This window comes from Elephas maximus, chromosome 4 (assembly GCF_024166365.1).
Source record: "Elephas maximus indicus isolate mEleMax1 chromosome 4, mEleMax1 primary haplotype, whole genome shotgun sequence".
NCBI classification, from domain to species: Eukaryota; Metazoa; Chordata; class Mammalia; order Proboscidea; family Elephantidae; genus Elephas; species Elephas maximus.
Window position 1 is genome coordinate 192441448 of NC_064822.1, and position 15857 is coordinate 192457304.

Consider the following 15857-nt stretch of genomic DNA (forward strand, 5'->3'; position numbering starts at 1 on the left):
CCAAGCATTATGTCCTTCTCCAGGGACTGATCCCTTCTGATAACATGTCCAAAGTATGTGAGATGTAGTCTCGCCATCCTTGCTTCTAAGGAGCATTCTGGTTGTACTTCTCCCAAGACAGATTTGTTCATTCTTTTAGCAGTCCATAGTATATTCAATATTCTTCTCCTACACCATAATTCAAAGATGTCAATTCTTCTTCCGTCTTCCTTATTCATTGTCCACCTTTTGCATGCATATGAGGCTATTGAAAACACCATGGCTTAGGTCAGGTACTCTTTAGTCTTCAAGGTGACATCTTTACTTCCCTGGGTAGGTATCTGTATTTGATTCCTATGGCTACCATAATAAAATGTCACAAAGTGGGTGGCTTTAAAGAATAGAAATTTATTGTGTCACAGTTCTGGAGGCAGGACTCCAGAATCAAGGTGTTGGCAAGGCCATGCTTTCTCTGGAGGCTTTTTCCAGCTCTGGTAGCTCCAGACATTCCTTGGCTTACAGCAGCAGTCTAACTCTTTTGTCAGATGGTATCTTCCTTTGGTCTGTCTCTTCTTTTTTGTAAGAACAACACTCAGATTGAATTAGGACCCACTCTACTATGGTATGACCCCATGTTAACATCTCCAAAGACTCTATTTCCAAACAAGGTCACATTCACAGGTCCCAGTGGTTAGGACTTCAGCGTGAATTTTTGTGGAAAGCAATTCAGTCTATAACACCATATCACCCTCCCAACAATGCAATGAGGTGGTGCTATCCTCACTTTCATTTTATAGAAGAGATAAGAGACTCAAGGAGGGGCCATGCAGTGTTGAAGGCTGTATGACCAGTAAAGGAGGTGGTTTGGTTTGGACGTGTTTGTCTGCATGAAGGAAATAGAAAATAGAGCTCTTTCTATCACTTAATCCACTATAAGCATGTGCGTGTCAGGGCTCTCCTCCAGTAGGGGGCACTTCATAGATCAGGAGCTCCATTAAGCATCAAGTACATGTATGAAGAATTGATGGAAGCTTCTGAGTTAGAATTAATCTATCCCTATTCTGGCTTCTCTTGGGGTGTGGATCATGGACCTGATCATAGTTTATTCCTCACATGTTTTCAGCCCCTTGGGGTGAGGTTCAATCCCCCCCTCCAGTCCCTAGAACATATGCCAGCACAAAGTAGGGCTCCATTTCTGTTGGGTGGGTTGATGTATTGGGCAGAGCTGTGTATAGAACTAGTAGCCTGGGGATGGGGCCATTGTCATTTCTGGCTTGAATCTTATAAAATGAGGATCATTTTGTGAGGCACTTAGAATATATGGAGGAAATGTCACTTGCCCAATTCAACCCCTTTGAGTGGAACCCATGTGTGAGGTTTGGCCATTTCTGACTTTCTTTTGTGGCCCTGTCTCATCAACAACGGGGTGCCTGGGGCCCTGTGAGGTCTGAGGGTGAGAGCCGTGAGATGTCTAACTCCGAAGCATCACCCTTCTGCCCCTTGTGCCCTGTTTCCTATGCTGTGTCACCTAGTAGCTTATTAACCTGGCCAAATACACTTGCACCAGGTGCCCTCTCATCCTTGATTGATCAAGATGCCTGGAGCCCCAATTGATACTAAGTTGGTGGAGGGTGGTGAGAGCTGTTTGGCCTCCTTCTGCCAGCACAGGGTCATTATTCCAAGCTTAGTCTGGGAGCTCTGGTGCCAAGGGTGGTGGCAGTGCCAACAGGGAGGGCTGTTTTAAGTCACGCACATCATGCTCTGATCACCCTCCTCCCCGCAGCCTTCCGTTCCATGTGAAATGGTGGCTGTGAGTTACTCTGTGGAAGGTCTCCTGCTGGGCAAAGTTCCTGCCTGGTTCTGGCCCATTTTCTCATTGGTATCATCTGTCATGTGCCTTCTTCCAGGCAAACCAAACCCGAGAGCCTTGGAGAATGGATAATCAATTTCAATAATAAGTTAAATGGGTTTGCTTTTGTTTCCAGAAGATCTCTCACTGGGAGAGGGATTTTTTAAAAGACTCCTGGGTTGCGTTTTACTTCTGAACTTGGGCCTCCAGCTGCTTCTGAGCTAATTGAGTATAAAGCATGAATAAACATGGAGGGGCAAGCTACTCCTTCACTCCCACTCGAACGTGCAGGCTTGGAAACATGAAGTCTGTGGAGGCAAGAGCGAGCAAATTCCTCGATGGCCCATGTTGCAAAGGACATATCATGGCATCCATTCCTGTGTGCCTTGTGTGTCCAAATAGTCACTTCAGAGCCAGAGTGTTCTTCTTAGAAGTGTAATACATGGTGCCCAAGAAAGGGGGTGATTGTTCTTAAACATTGAACCTTAGCCATCTCCACACGAGCCTTGCAAATCACAGCCCTGACTCGCAGACTTTCTTCATCATGATTGGCCAGTGGTTTTGCAGTCATTCATACATATGCCAGTCTCTATTCCTGAGTGTGTGTTTGGTTTATCCCTTTGGTTCAGGGCTTAGAATGGAACATGGCAGTTAATGTTCAATAGTGTTTGCTAGATGAATGAATGAAGGGAGAAATGAAAGGAATCATCTGTAGATCATTTAATTCTCCAGTCTGAGGATGTATTTCTCCATGGAGAACAGTAAGATTTTGGAGGACAAGATCTTACTGGACATGTTGTTGTTAATTGCCATTGAGTAGGCTCGGGCTCATAGTGACCTTATGTATAACAGAAACAAAACAGCATCCTCACCGTGCTGGACATACATTTGTCATTATTTTGTTAGCACAGTTACTATACATGGGCATGCTCAGTAATTACTGACGAACACAGCGTCAACTATGTGCTGAGTTGAAGAGCTTCTGATGTGGGATTTAAATTCTTTGTGATGGCAGAATCCCTGTGTAAGCCAATTTTCCTTTGATATTTCCTCAAATCAACCATAAAAGTCTTTGCAGGGTGTTGTCTCCGAGAGTCCACGGCATTGTAACTGGTGGATGTTTCTTTGATGGAGAACTAGACGAAGTCTTGGCTTGCATTTAGAAGCTATTCTGTGTTAAAACACTATGTAAAAATGCTAGATTTACATAGTTGGCAAGTGGATCAGGCTGTGAGGCATGTATGTGAGTTGAATAAAGCAGGTTTTTGTCTTCTATGCCTTGCTAACTCATTGAGTGGAGAAGTGGAAAAGAATCAAGTATGTTATTTAAATTCTGCTGTTTCTCTTTTGTACCAACAAAATAGTGTTGAAGTGAAATAAACTCATATATGATAGGACTCCACTTGTTGTTGTTAGTTGCCGTTGACTCAGCTTGGACTCATGTGACCTTATGTGTAATAGGACTAAAGGATGCTCATTTCGGTGTCATCTTTAGGATCACTGGTATGTTTGAGTCCATTGTTGCAGCTATTGTGTCAATCTATCTCATCGAGGGTTTCCCTTGCTTTAGCTGACCTTCTACTTTACCAACCATGATGTCCTTTTTTAGCAATTGGTCTTTCCTGGTGACGTGTGCAAATTAAGTGAGCTGAAGTCTTGCCATCCTTGCTTCTAAGGAGCATTCTGGTTGTATTTCTTCTAGAAGTGCTCAACTCAGGTCTACTAACTTGTGCAGCGAGAAAGTTTCCTTTTGGGTGGGATGAACAATACTTTTTCAGTTAGAGAAAAAACCACTTAGCCAGCTAACTAACCAACTGACTGAGTGACCGATCAATCAACCAACTAACTAGTGAACCAGTCAACCCACCTCATCTGGAGAGGCAAATCAAGGAATGATATGAATCCTCCTTGTGGAGCCATGAAAAGGGGGTCCAGGTTTGCTAAATAGGAAAACATTATGGATAATAGATATCCTTGAAGAAAAGTTTTATAGCATTTGATGCTGTCGCATCCCCCTTTTTCTTTTCTCTGCCCTAACTTCTATGATGACACATCCTTATGGGCTTCACCTACTCCTCTGCTTGCATGTTCTCAGTCTCCTCTCCTGGGTGTGCCCCTCTTGTGCACTCCCCATGGTATTGGCCTGTGTTCTCTCTCACGACAATCTTATGCATTTCTTTAACTTCTACAGGTTTTGCAAGTGAAAGTGATGTCATTGTCTGGCATGAAGAGCACAGGAGGAGAACAGTTTAAAGAAAATGTTGATCTGTTCAGGTGGGGATATGATGAGTTAGGAGTACCCTGGACACCATGTGGGCATCTGTGCTTGGGACACCTGGTGCACTGGGGATGGATCATGATTTAGAATTAAGCAGACATGATCTGATTCCTAAACAAAGCTACACAGCTTTGGATGTTTCCTTGAGTCACAGTTTCCTCCTATGTAATAAAAGGGGAACAATAATGCTTACATTAAAGGGCACTATTTTGTAGATTCAATGAAAACTGAATATGAAAAGTACTTTAAAACTAGTAAGTGGTGGGGTGCCTGTTGGTTGTCATTGCCTGTAGCTCTTTCTTTCTTTTTTTTTTGTTCTATTGGGTTTGCCTTTGATCTCAGTTCATTGACCTTCAGTATTTATTCTTCCTGGTATATGCTAAGTGCTATGAATATACAGGAGAATGCAACACCACCCTTGCCCTTAAGTATTTTCAGACAAGAGTGGGAGGCAGACATAATGGAAGATGTTCACAGAGCATGGTAAGTGGTGAGCATCTTCACTCCTTCCATCCCCACTGTTATCCAAGCTGACAGACGAGTGGCGACCACTGTCTTTAGCATGATGTATATGTTCTTTATTTTGCTCTGGGATGCTGTTACTTGCCAAAGAGACAGGCTGCTCTTGGCTTGCGTGTCTATGGTTAGCCACGTTTAATGTCTTCCCATGACCTGAAAAATAAATTCCAACTTCTTTATCTAACGACAAAATCTGCACAATCTGCTCTCTGCTTGTGATTCAAGCCCTTCCTTTCACTACTCGACTTCCTCCTGCCTTAACCACCATTAACTTCTCAGTTCTATCTGACTGTTCATTGAGTTTTTGAATACGTTTAGACACAGCTGCTCCCCTTGCCTGGGTTTCTCTTCCTATTATCCCTCTTTCAAGCCATACCCAAATTCCCATCTCCTCCAAGGAAACTTCTGGATGTCACACTCACAGTCAGGACTCTCTCCTACTCCCGTATGGCCTTTGACTCTGCTACAGGACATAGCATTACAGAACACAGACATTTGTGCATGTGGCTCTTCAAGGGACCACACTTTATTCATCTTTGTATCAAACATGGGGAGGTCTAGGGACGATGGAGTCAAAGATGACTTAGGATCTAGCCTGGGTGATTGAGCAGGTGGTATGTGTCTTCTCCAGTAAACTATGAGCCCTTCAAGGGCATAAATCTTGTCCTATTCCTTTGTTTTTCTTGGCTAACACAAGACTTGAAACACAGATGCCCAGTAAACTAGGCTGAATAATACATTTATCTGAACTACTGAACAGATGAAAAAGGGTCTTTCTCTTAACCAAAGTTGCCAACAATCTCTCCAAAAAAATATTTTCTCATTCTTGGGGGCCAAGGACAGATAGAAATATTCTCTCCAAAGGGGTTAGTTCCTATCTACCTGCCACATCCCTCCACTGACGTCACTTTGTGAAATTCTTAAATTAGGAGACACTGTCCCTCCTTGACCTTCTTCTCCTGGCTGGCAAATTAGTTCGTCACCGTGGAAGATCTCAGTGGCTCCCACGGCATCAGCTCTCCTGTAGATGGCTTCTAGCGCTCTAGCTTGGACCTCTCTTATACCCTTTAGTTTATTCAATATTTGACAACACATACTAGACGTCCTACAAGCCCCTATGTTAATCAGGAATCTTAGTTACAGATAATGAAGAATTTGCTCAGACTGTTTTAACCCAAAGGATGTTTATTATGATATACTACATAGGATTTAACAGCTGCAACAATGGACTCGGAAACCCTGGTGACATAGTGGTTAAGTGCTACGGCTGTTAACCAAGAGGTTGGCAGTTCAAATGAGCCAGGCACTCCCTGGAAATTCCATGGGGAAGTTCTAGGTTCTCTATGAGCTGGAATTGACTCGGCAGCAGTATGTTTTTTTTTTGTTTTTTTAACAACGAACTCAAACATATCAGTGATCCTGAAGATGGCTCAGGACAGGGCAACGTTCCGCTTAGTTGTACATAAGGTCACTTTGAGTCCAAGTTGTCTCAAGTGCAACTAACAACAACTTTAGATTTCTTAGAAGGACATGGAAACAGGTTCAGGTATTATTTATGTAAAGGCCAACTAGTGAGGAAAACACCCCAGCCAACCCATAAGACCATTCAAAGGAAACTCCTGCAAATGATGCTGCCTGCCCCTTGGCACACATGAAACAAGGAACTGGACATTCGAACCTGGACCTCAGCTGCCACAATAGAACCAAATGCCTTTGCCACTCTGCGCCTGATGCAGCTGCATATGTTTCCCAAACATTTTGTCTCTGATAGTCTATCTTGTTCCTTTGAGTCTTTGAACATCCAGTGAAACCATGAGCCAGTCAGGAGTAGTTCTGGGTCTGTCCTTCTGGCCATCTGTCCTTCCAAGAGCTCAAAGCTCTGCCCATCATGAGGATTTCCATCCCTCACTCTCCTTTGGGGCCAACAGTGGCTGGGCTCGTGATGTTCCCGAAGTCTTCTCTTGGCTTGTACCCCGTTTTGTGCAGAGCCAGTTGTAAACCACACTTGCATTTTAACCCCAGTTGGTTGCATAGAAACTCTGCATGAGTCCATATACTTCAAACTCAACAAATCCAAAACATCCCTTCCTATCCTTCTTAACAAAACTGTTTCTCATTTGCTCATTCAATAGATGTGTATTGGGCACACTGCTATGTATCACGAGCTTATTCACTTGCTGCTAAGCATAGAATGGGAACATGACAGATTGTTCCACTCCTGTAGGAGCTAGGGAAAGAAACACCCATTAAAGAAAATAAAGCACAGATATTTAACCAATTGCGATTGTGTTAACTGAAGAATTGGAGGATGCAGTGTGCCTATCAGCCTGATAAATGGTCCCATCTGCCATCAGGACATGGGGTCAATTTTACTTTCTCTACCCAACTCCCCCAAGGAGACTTCTGGATGCTGCACTTGCAGTGAGTCTAAAAAAAAAAAAAAAAAAATTTTTTTTTTAAAGCCTAGAGTTGCAATATTGAAATATTCTACAGGGAAAAAGAAGATGGAAGGAATACACGGAGTCATTATACCAAAAAAGAATTTGTCGATGTTCAACCATTTCAGGAAGTAGCATATGATTAGGAACTGATGGTACTGAAGGAAAAAGTCCAAGCTGCACTGAAGTCATCGTTGAAAAATAAGACTCCAGGAACTGATGAAGAACCAATTGAGATGTTTCAAGAAATGGATGCTGTGCTGCAAGTGCTCATTCATCTATGCCAAGATATTTGGAAGACGTCTACCTGGCCAACCAGCTGGAAGAGATCCATATTTATGCCTATTCCCAAGAAAGGTGATCTAACTGAATGCAGAAATTATTGAACAATATCATTAATATCACACAAGTAAAATTTTGCTGAAGATCATTCAAAAGTGGCTGCAGGAGTATATTGACAGAGAACTCCCAGAAATTCAAGCCAGATTCAGAAGAGGCTGTGGAACCAGGGATATTATTGCTGATGTCGGATGGGTCCTGACTGAAAGCAGAGAATACCAGAAAGATGTTTACTTGTGTTTTATTGACTATGCAAATGAATTCCACTGTGTGGATCATAACAAATTATGGATAACATTTTGAAGGATGGGAATTCCAGAACTCTTAACTGTGCTCGTGAGGAACTGTACATAGATTAATAGGCAGTTATTCGAATGGAACACGGGGATACCATGTGGTTTAAAGTCAAGAAAGGTGTGTGTCAGGATTGTATCTTTTAACCATACCTGTTCAATCTGAATACTGAGCAACTAATCTGAGAAGCTGGACTGTATGAAGAAGAATGGGACATCAGGATTGGAGGAAGACTCATTAATGACCTGCAATATGCTGGTGACACAACGTTGTCTGCTGAAGGTAAAGAGGACTTGAATCGCTTACTGATGAAGATCAAAGACCACAGCCTTCAGTATAGATCACACTTGAACATAAGGAAAAAAGAAATCCTCACAACTGGACCAATAAGCAGCATCATAATAAATGGAGAAGACTGAAGTTGTCAAGGATTTCATTTTACTTGTATCCACACTCAACGCCCACAGAAGCGGCAGTCAAGAAATCAAAAGACGCATTGCACTCATGCAAATCTGCTGCAAAGGACCTCTTTAAAGTGTTGAAAAGCAAAGATGTCATCTTGAAAACTAAGGTGAACCTGACCAAAGCTTAAGTGTTTTCAATCTCCTCATATGCATTTGAATGCTGGGCAAGATTAAAGAAGACAGAAGAAGAATTGACACGTTTGAATTGTGGTATTGGTGAAGAATTTTGAAGATACCATGGACTGCTAAACGAATGAACAAATCTGTTTTGGAAGGAGTACAACCAGAATGTCTCTTAGGAGCAAGGATGGTGAGACTACTCCTCACATACTTTGGATATGTTATCAGGAGGGACAAATTCCTGAAGAAGGACATCATGCTTGGTAAAGTAGAGGGTCATTAAAAGAGAGGAAGGCCCTCAAGGAGATGGACTGATGCAGTGGCTGCAACAATGAGCTCAAGCATAGCAACGATTGTGAGGATGGTGCACAACCAGGCAGTGTTTTGCTCTGTTGTACACAAGGTCACTATGAGTTGGAACTGACTCGATGGTACCTAACAACAACAGCCCCTACTCTCAGTATTTCGACCCTATCTTCTTCCAGCCATGACCTTACCTACTTCCAAAACTTGTATTTTAAACCTCAGCATGTCTCCCCAGACCATAAAAAATGCTAATGTACTTCTTTGCTTCCAGTTTTGCCCTTTTCAATAATTTTCTTTACCAGGCAGCCACAAGGGACTTTTGAAAAATTCAAATCTGATCCTCTCTCTTCCTTGTTAGAAGCGTTCTATCTCTCTGCATGCGTTCACAAGGCAGTCTGAGTTCTCACCATGATAAGCCATGCGTGTCTTGCTTATCCAGGTTCTTGTCCTCCTCTCTTGGTGCCCTTCTCACTCTTTATGTTTCATAAACACTGAACCCTCCATAGTCCCTGACTCTCCCATGGTGCCTCCGTCTGTGCTTTCATTACCCAAAAAGCTTCTTTTCAGTTTCCAAACCCTATTCAGTCCTCACCCTTGGTCTCAAATCTTTCTTGAAAACCCCAAACCGAGATAATCACCTCTCTTTATACTTTTCTTTGCCTGGAGCATCCTGCAGTCATTACAGGGAGCACGTCAGAAGGTAATTACTTGTTTATAGTGGAAGTACATTTTGTATAGAATTTGGATCTAAAGTCACCTGGGAGTTGAAAATTGTTTGTAATCAAAATTACCCCTGAAATTTCCTTAAATTGCCCATAAGGAGCAGCACGAATGGCTTTGTGTCAGTGACATTGTGGTCAATTCCCCAGTTCCTGTGATTTTGTTTCATTAGTGGTTCATCAAGACCCTAGATTAGTCCTCTTTTTTTCGTAAATGCCGAAGACCTGCTTCCTAGATGGAGGCATGTGTCTCCTTCTTGGCCAATGGTCAGGAAATGTTTGAAATCTCCAAATCTTTCCAGGGGGTTCGGGGATTGCCTTGGCCGTTTTGGGCTTTTCTGCACCTGGTGGGAGGTTTACACTCATTGAGAACAATGGCGGTCTGGTTTCTTTCCATTGCTGGCTCCCTTTCTCCAGTGAATGAGTTAAAACCACTTAAGTTAAATGAGTGCCCGATGCGAATCCACAAGGTGCTTTGTCTCCCCACTAGATTTTAAGTTCCCCAGCGAAGAAACAATGTGCTACTCATTTTTAGTGATGTTTGACATTGAGAACGTGTCCCTGAGTGGTGCAAATGGTTAAGCACTTGGCTACTAACTGAAAAGTGGGTAATTTGAATCCACCCAGAGATGCCTTGGAAGAAAAGCCTGGTGATCTGCTTCTGAAAGAACACGGCAATTGGGAACCCTATGGAGTACAGGTCTAGTCTGCCACACATGGGGTTGCCATGAGTTGGAATTTACTTGAAAGCAACTTTTTTTTTTTTTTGCCATTGGAAAAACAATGATCTATGATCCAGGCTTTTCTTCCACAAGAGGTCTGAAGAGGGTCATTTATGTTTGTCTGGGCTTCTGACTGGTTCATTGCAGTTCGACGCCCTGCTGAAAATGTGCATTTCTACCCCAGATATACTGAATCAGAATCTATGTTTTAACAAGAGTCCCAGGTGATTCTTATGTATAGATCCACACCGTGCCAAACATAGATGTGTACATAAGAATCACCCAAGGATCTTGTTAAACCATAGATTCTGATTCAGTATATCTGGGGTGGTAATGCAAATTCTCAGCAGGTGGTTGAACCTGAAAGAACCGGTTGGAAGCCCTGTTATTATTAATCCACCTGAAAGTGTGCCACATTCCCAATCCATGAAGCTGATGCAGAGCCGTGAATGATGGTGGCACAGAGTGGGGTATATTTCTGTCACTTTCTGTCCACTCTTTCTTTACAGCTGTGTCTATTGCTCAATGCAGTTGTTATAGGGATATGCTCTATTACTCCACATTATTTCACATTTTTTAACTACATCAAAGATTCTGCTTCTAAAAAATAAAATTAAAAAAAGAGGGAGAGAAAAAAAAGATTCTACTTCTAGGTATGGCTGGCAACTTTCTCTCTCCTAATCCCAGGTCACCTTCCTATAAAATCAAAACCCCCCTTTCATATTTATGGTTCCTAATGAGGTGGATGACCCAGTGATTACTGAGTAATTTCTCCAGTTGGGATGCGGTCTGGTGGGGCACAATCATCAGTCCAGCATTGCTGCTGTATCAACAGTCCACTCCAGTGCCTGTACAGAGCAGAAGCTGATCTCCTAAGGGCCGTTTGCATATCATTGCACCACATCCTGAGCATCTTCTGTGAGTGACACAGGGTATCTGATTGTGGTGATGATGATGATGATGATGGCTGTCTTCATCCCGAAGGCTCTCGGTGTCTGGGCCTGGCTCAGAGCATCTGGACGTGGCCACCTCTCCCTGTTTTGCTGCCCCCTTGGTCCTTGGGGCACCCTCTCTGCTTGTGCCCCCATCCCACCTTAGAGTGTAGGCTGTGAGGCACTGGTATCAAGTGGGTACAGATACAGCTGGAACAGGGCAGAGGTGTCCCTCAGTGGAAACAGCTCCTGTGACTCAAGGCCAGTACCAAAGAGAACATTGTTCTCTGCCGATGCTTGATCTGCTCCAAGTTGGAAGAGAGGCTAGGCTCAGTTAAAGGCCTTCCTGGGAGAATTGGGGTGAGAAGGAGGTTGGCCTATGGGGGAGAACATGTTTGGGAGATAGGCTATGTTCTCCTTTCTCCTCCCAGTGGAAGGAGATGGGGCTCCATTGGTTCTCTTCCTTGGGGTCCAGAGGACAGGCCACAGAGAATTCCAGGAGCATTGAGGGGTCTGCAGAGGGGTGGAGGGTGGGGTCTGGCATCTGGCCCCTGGACAGAACTCCACAAAATGCCCAGCTTGCTGACCAGCCCCAGGGTGACCAGAGCAGGGACATCATTGGGAAGAGAAGACCTAGTGGTGCACCCAGTAGGAGGGGTCATGGACCCCTGGTGGGCGGGGAGGGGTCCTCAATTCCCTGGGGAATTGAGACATGGCTCCCCGTGCTCACAAGTCCCTCTGTGGTGGAGTCCTTGCTCATCAAGACCACAAACCTGAGGACAGCAGCCGAGCAAAGGGAAAGGGAGGGGGCACTGTGGGAGCAAACCACCTCCCCTCCTGCCTACCTGCCTGCAGGGGTCCTGGTCTTGGGCTGCCCTCTGGATGGGTGCCAAGCTCCTGCTGGGCCTTAATGAGCTGTTGTCCTCTCTTCTTGAATGGACATATTGCCATCTTTATTAGTTGCTGCTGGGCTGATTCTAACTCATTTCAACTCCATGTAACAGAGCATAACTGCTCCATGGGGTTTTCACCCCCACGTGACTGTTAGTTTGTCTTACTGTGCGGACTTGAGCGTTGCTGTGATGCTGGAAGCTATGCCACCGGTATTCAGATACCAGCAGTGTCACCATGGAGGACACGTTTCAGCTGAGCTTCCAGACTAAGGCAAGGAAGAAGGACCTGGAAGTCTACTTCTGAAAAGCATTAGCCAGTGAAAACCTTATAAGTAGCAATGGAACATGGTCTGATATAGTGCTGGAAGATAAGCCCCCAGGTTGGAAGGCACTAAAAAGATGACTGGGGAAAAGCCGTCCCCTCAAAGTAGAGTTGACCTTAATGATGTGAATGGAGTAAAGCTTTCAGGACCTTCATTTGCTGATGTGGCATGACTCAAAATGAGAAGAAACAGCTGCAAACATCCATTAATAATCAGAACCTGGAATGTATGAAGTATGAATCTAGGAAAATTGGAAATCATAAAAAATGAAATGGAACGCATAAAGATAGGTATCCTAGGCATTAATGAGCTGAAATGGACTGGTATTGGCCATTTTGAGTTGGATATTCATATAGTCTACTATGCTGGGAATGACAACTTGAAGAGGAATGGTGTTGTATTCATCATCAAAAAAAGCATTTCAAGATCTATCCTGAAGTACAAAGCTGTCAGTATAGGATAACATCCACACACCTAAAAGGAAGACAGGTTAATACGACTATTATTCAAATTTACACACCAACCACTACGGCTGTAGATGAAGACATAGAAGAATTTTATCAGCTGCTGCAGTCTGAAATTGACCAAACATGCAATCAGGATGCATTGATAATTACTGGTGATTGGAATGCGAAAGTTGGAAACAAAGAAGAAGGATCAGTAGTTGGAAAATATGGCCTTGGTGATAGAAACAATGCCAGAGATCAAATGATAGAATTTTGCAAGACCAATGACTTCTTCATTGCAAATACCTTGTTTTACCAATATAAACGGCAACTATGCACATGGACCTCAGCAGATGGAACACACAAGAATCAAATTGACTACATCTGTGGAAAGAGATGATGCAAAAGCTCAGCATCATCAGCCAGAGCAAGGCCAGGGGGTGACTGTGGAACAGACCATCAATTGCTTATATGCAAGTTCAAGCTGAAACTGAAAAAAATCAGAGCAAGTCCATGAGAGCCAAAATATGACCTTGAGTATATCCCACCTGAATTTAGAGGCCATCTTAAGAATAGATTTGACACATTGCACACTAATGACTGAAGACCAGACGAGTTGTGGAATGACATAGAGAACATCATCCATGAAGAAAGCAAGAGGTCATTGAAAAGACAGGAAAGAAAGAAAATACCAAGACGGATGTTACAGGAGACTCTGAAACTTGCTCTCCAATGTCAAGCAGCTAAAGCAAAAACAAGAAATGATGAAGTGAAAGAACTGAACAGAAGATCTCAAAGGGCAGCTCGAGAAGACAAAATAAAGTATTATAATGACACGTGCAAAGAGTTGGAGATAGAAAACCAAAAGAGAAGAACATGCATGGCGTTTCTCAAGCTGAAAGAACTGAAGAAAAAATTCAAGCCTCAAGTTGCAATAGTGAAGGATTCTATGGGGAAAAGATTAAGCAACACAGGAAGCATCGAAAGAAGATGGAAAGAATACACAAAGTCATTATACCAAAAAGAATTAGTTGATGTTCGACCATTTCAAGAGGCGGCATATGATCAGGAACTGATGGTACTGAAAGAAGTCCAAGCTGCTCTGAAGGCATTGGCAAAAAACAAGCCTCCAGGGATTGATGGAATATCAATTGAGATGTTTCAACAAACAGACACAGCGCTGGAGGTGCTTACTCGTCTATACCAAGAAATATGGAAGACAGCTTCCTGGCCAACTGACTGGAAGAGATCCATATTTATGCCTATTCCCCAAAAGAAGTGATCCAACTGAATGCAGAAATTAGCAAAGAATATCATTAATATTGCATGCAAGCAAAATTTTGCTGAAGATCCTTCAAAAATGGCTGTGATAGTATATCGACAGGGAACTTCCAGAAATTCAGGCTGGTTTCAGAAGAGGACATGGAACCAGGGATATCATTGCTGATGTTAGAGGGATCCTGGCTGCAAGCAGAGAATACCAGAAGGATGTTTACCTGTGTTTTATTGACTATGCAAAGGCATTCAACCGTGTGGATCATAACAAACTATGGATAACACTGCGAAGAATGGGAATTCCAGAACACTTAATTGTGCTCATGAAGAACCTTTACATAGAGCAAGAGACAGTTGTTCAGACAGAACAAGTGGATACTGATTGGTTTAAAGTCAGGAAAGGTGTATGTCAGGGCCGTATTCTTTCACCATACCTATTCAATCTGTATGCTGAGCAAATAATCCAAGAAGCTGGACTATATGAAGAAGAATGGGGCATCAGGATTGGAGTAAGACTCATTAACAACCTGCGTTATGCAGATGATACAACCTTGCTTGCTGAAAGTGAAAAGAACTTGGAGAACTTACTAATGGAGATCAAAGGGTACAGCTTTCAGTATGGATTGCACCTCAACATAAAGAAAACAAAAATCCTAACAAATGGACCAATGAGCAACATCATGATAAACAGAGAGAAGATTGAAGTTGTCAAGGATTTCACTTTACTTGGATCCACAATCAACAGCCATGGAAGCAGCAGTCAAGAAATCAAACACTGCATTGCATTGGGCAAACTTGCTCTAAAGGACCTCTTAAAAGTGTTGAAAAGCAAAGATGTCACCTTGAAGACTAAGGTGCGCCTGACCCAAGCCATGGTATTTTCAATCACATCATATGCATGTGAAAGCTGGACAATGAATAAGGAAGACCGAAGAAGAATTGTCACTTTTGAATTGTGTTGGCAAAGAATATTTAATATACCACGGACTGCCAAAAGAACAAACAAATCTATCCTGGGAGAAGTACAACCAGAATGCTCCTTAGAAGCAAGGATGGCGAGACTGCGTCTTACACTCTTTGGACATGTTGTCAGGAGGGACCAGTCCCTGGAGAAGGACGTCATGCTTGGCAGAGTACAGGGTCAGCGGAAAAGAGGAAGACCCTCAACGAGGTGGGTTGACACAGTGGCTGCAATGATGAGCTCAAGAAGAACAATGATGGTAAGGATGACGAAGGACCGGGCGTTGTTTTGTTCTGTCTTGCATAGGGTTGCTGTGAACCGGAACCAACTCGATGGCACTTGAGAACAACAACAGGGTTTTCAAGGCTGTGACCTCTTTGAAAGGGATTGCCAGGACTTTCTTCTGATGCTCCTCTGGGTGAGTTCTAACCACCAATCTTTCAGCTAGTAGTTGAGCACTTAACTGTTTGCAGATACTCAGGGCCTTCATGAATGCACCTAGAGAGATTAAAAAGTAAAAATCCTGATTGGGATGGAAGTACATGGTGAGATTAATTGGAGGCTGCACCTAAATATTCTGGGAGAATGAATGAAATATGTGTGAAGGGGAAAGGGCGTATCCCCAAAAATGATACAGCTCTGGCAGGGAGATGCTGTCACAAAGCAAATGAACAACATGTCACAACAAAAGCGGTTCCGTTGATATTGGAGTGGCCTTGAGAGTTAGCCGCCTCCATCACAGCCCAGTGCTGTCCCTGCCCCGGCTGCCCTGTAAAACCCACATGTACTTTGGAGAATCTGAGCACGCTCCTGCCTCCTCTTGCACTTGCCTGCCCGGCAGTCACTTGCTCCATCAATCAGAAGCATGATCCAGACCTCCAGGCCCTGGCCATGGCCAGGCTCTGACTTGACATCCACACTGTCCAAAACTCCAGTTCTTGTGAATGTCCTTGAGGGTTCTCGTGGCTGCAGGGAGGGAGATGGGCAGCCTTGAGGTCCA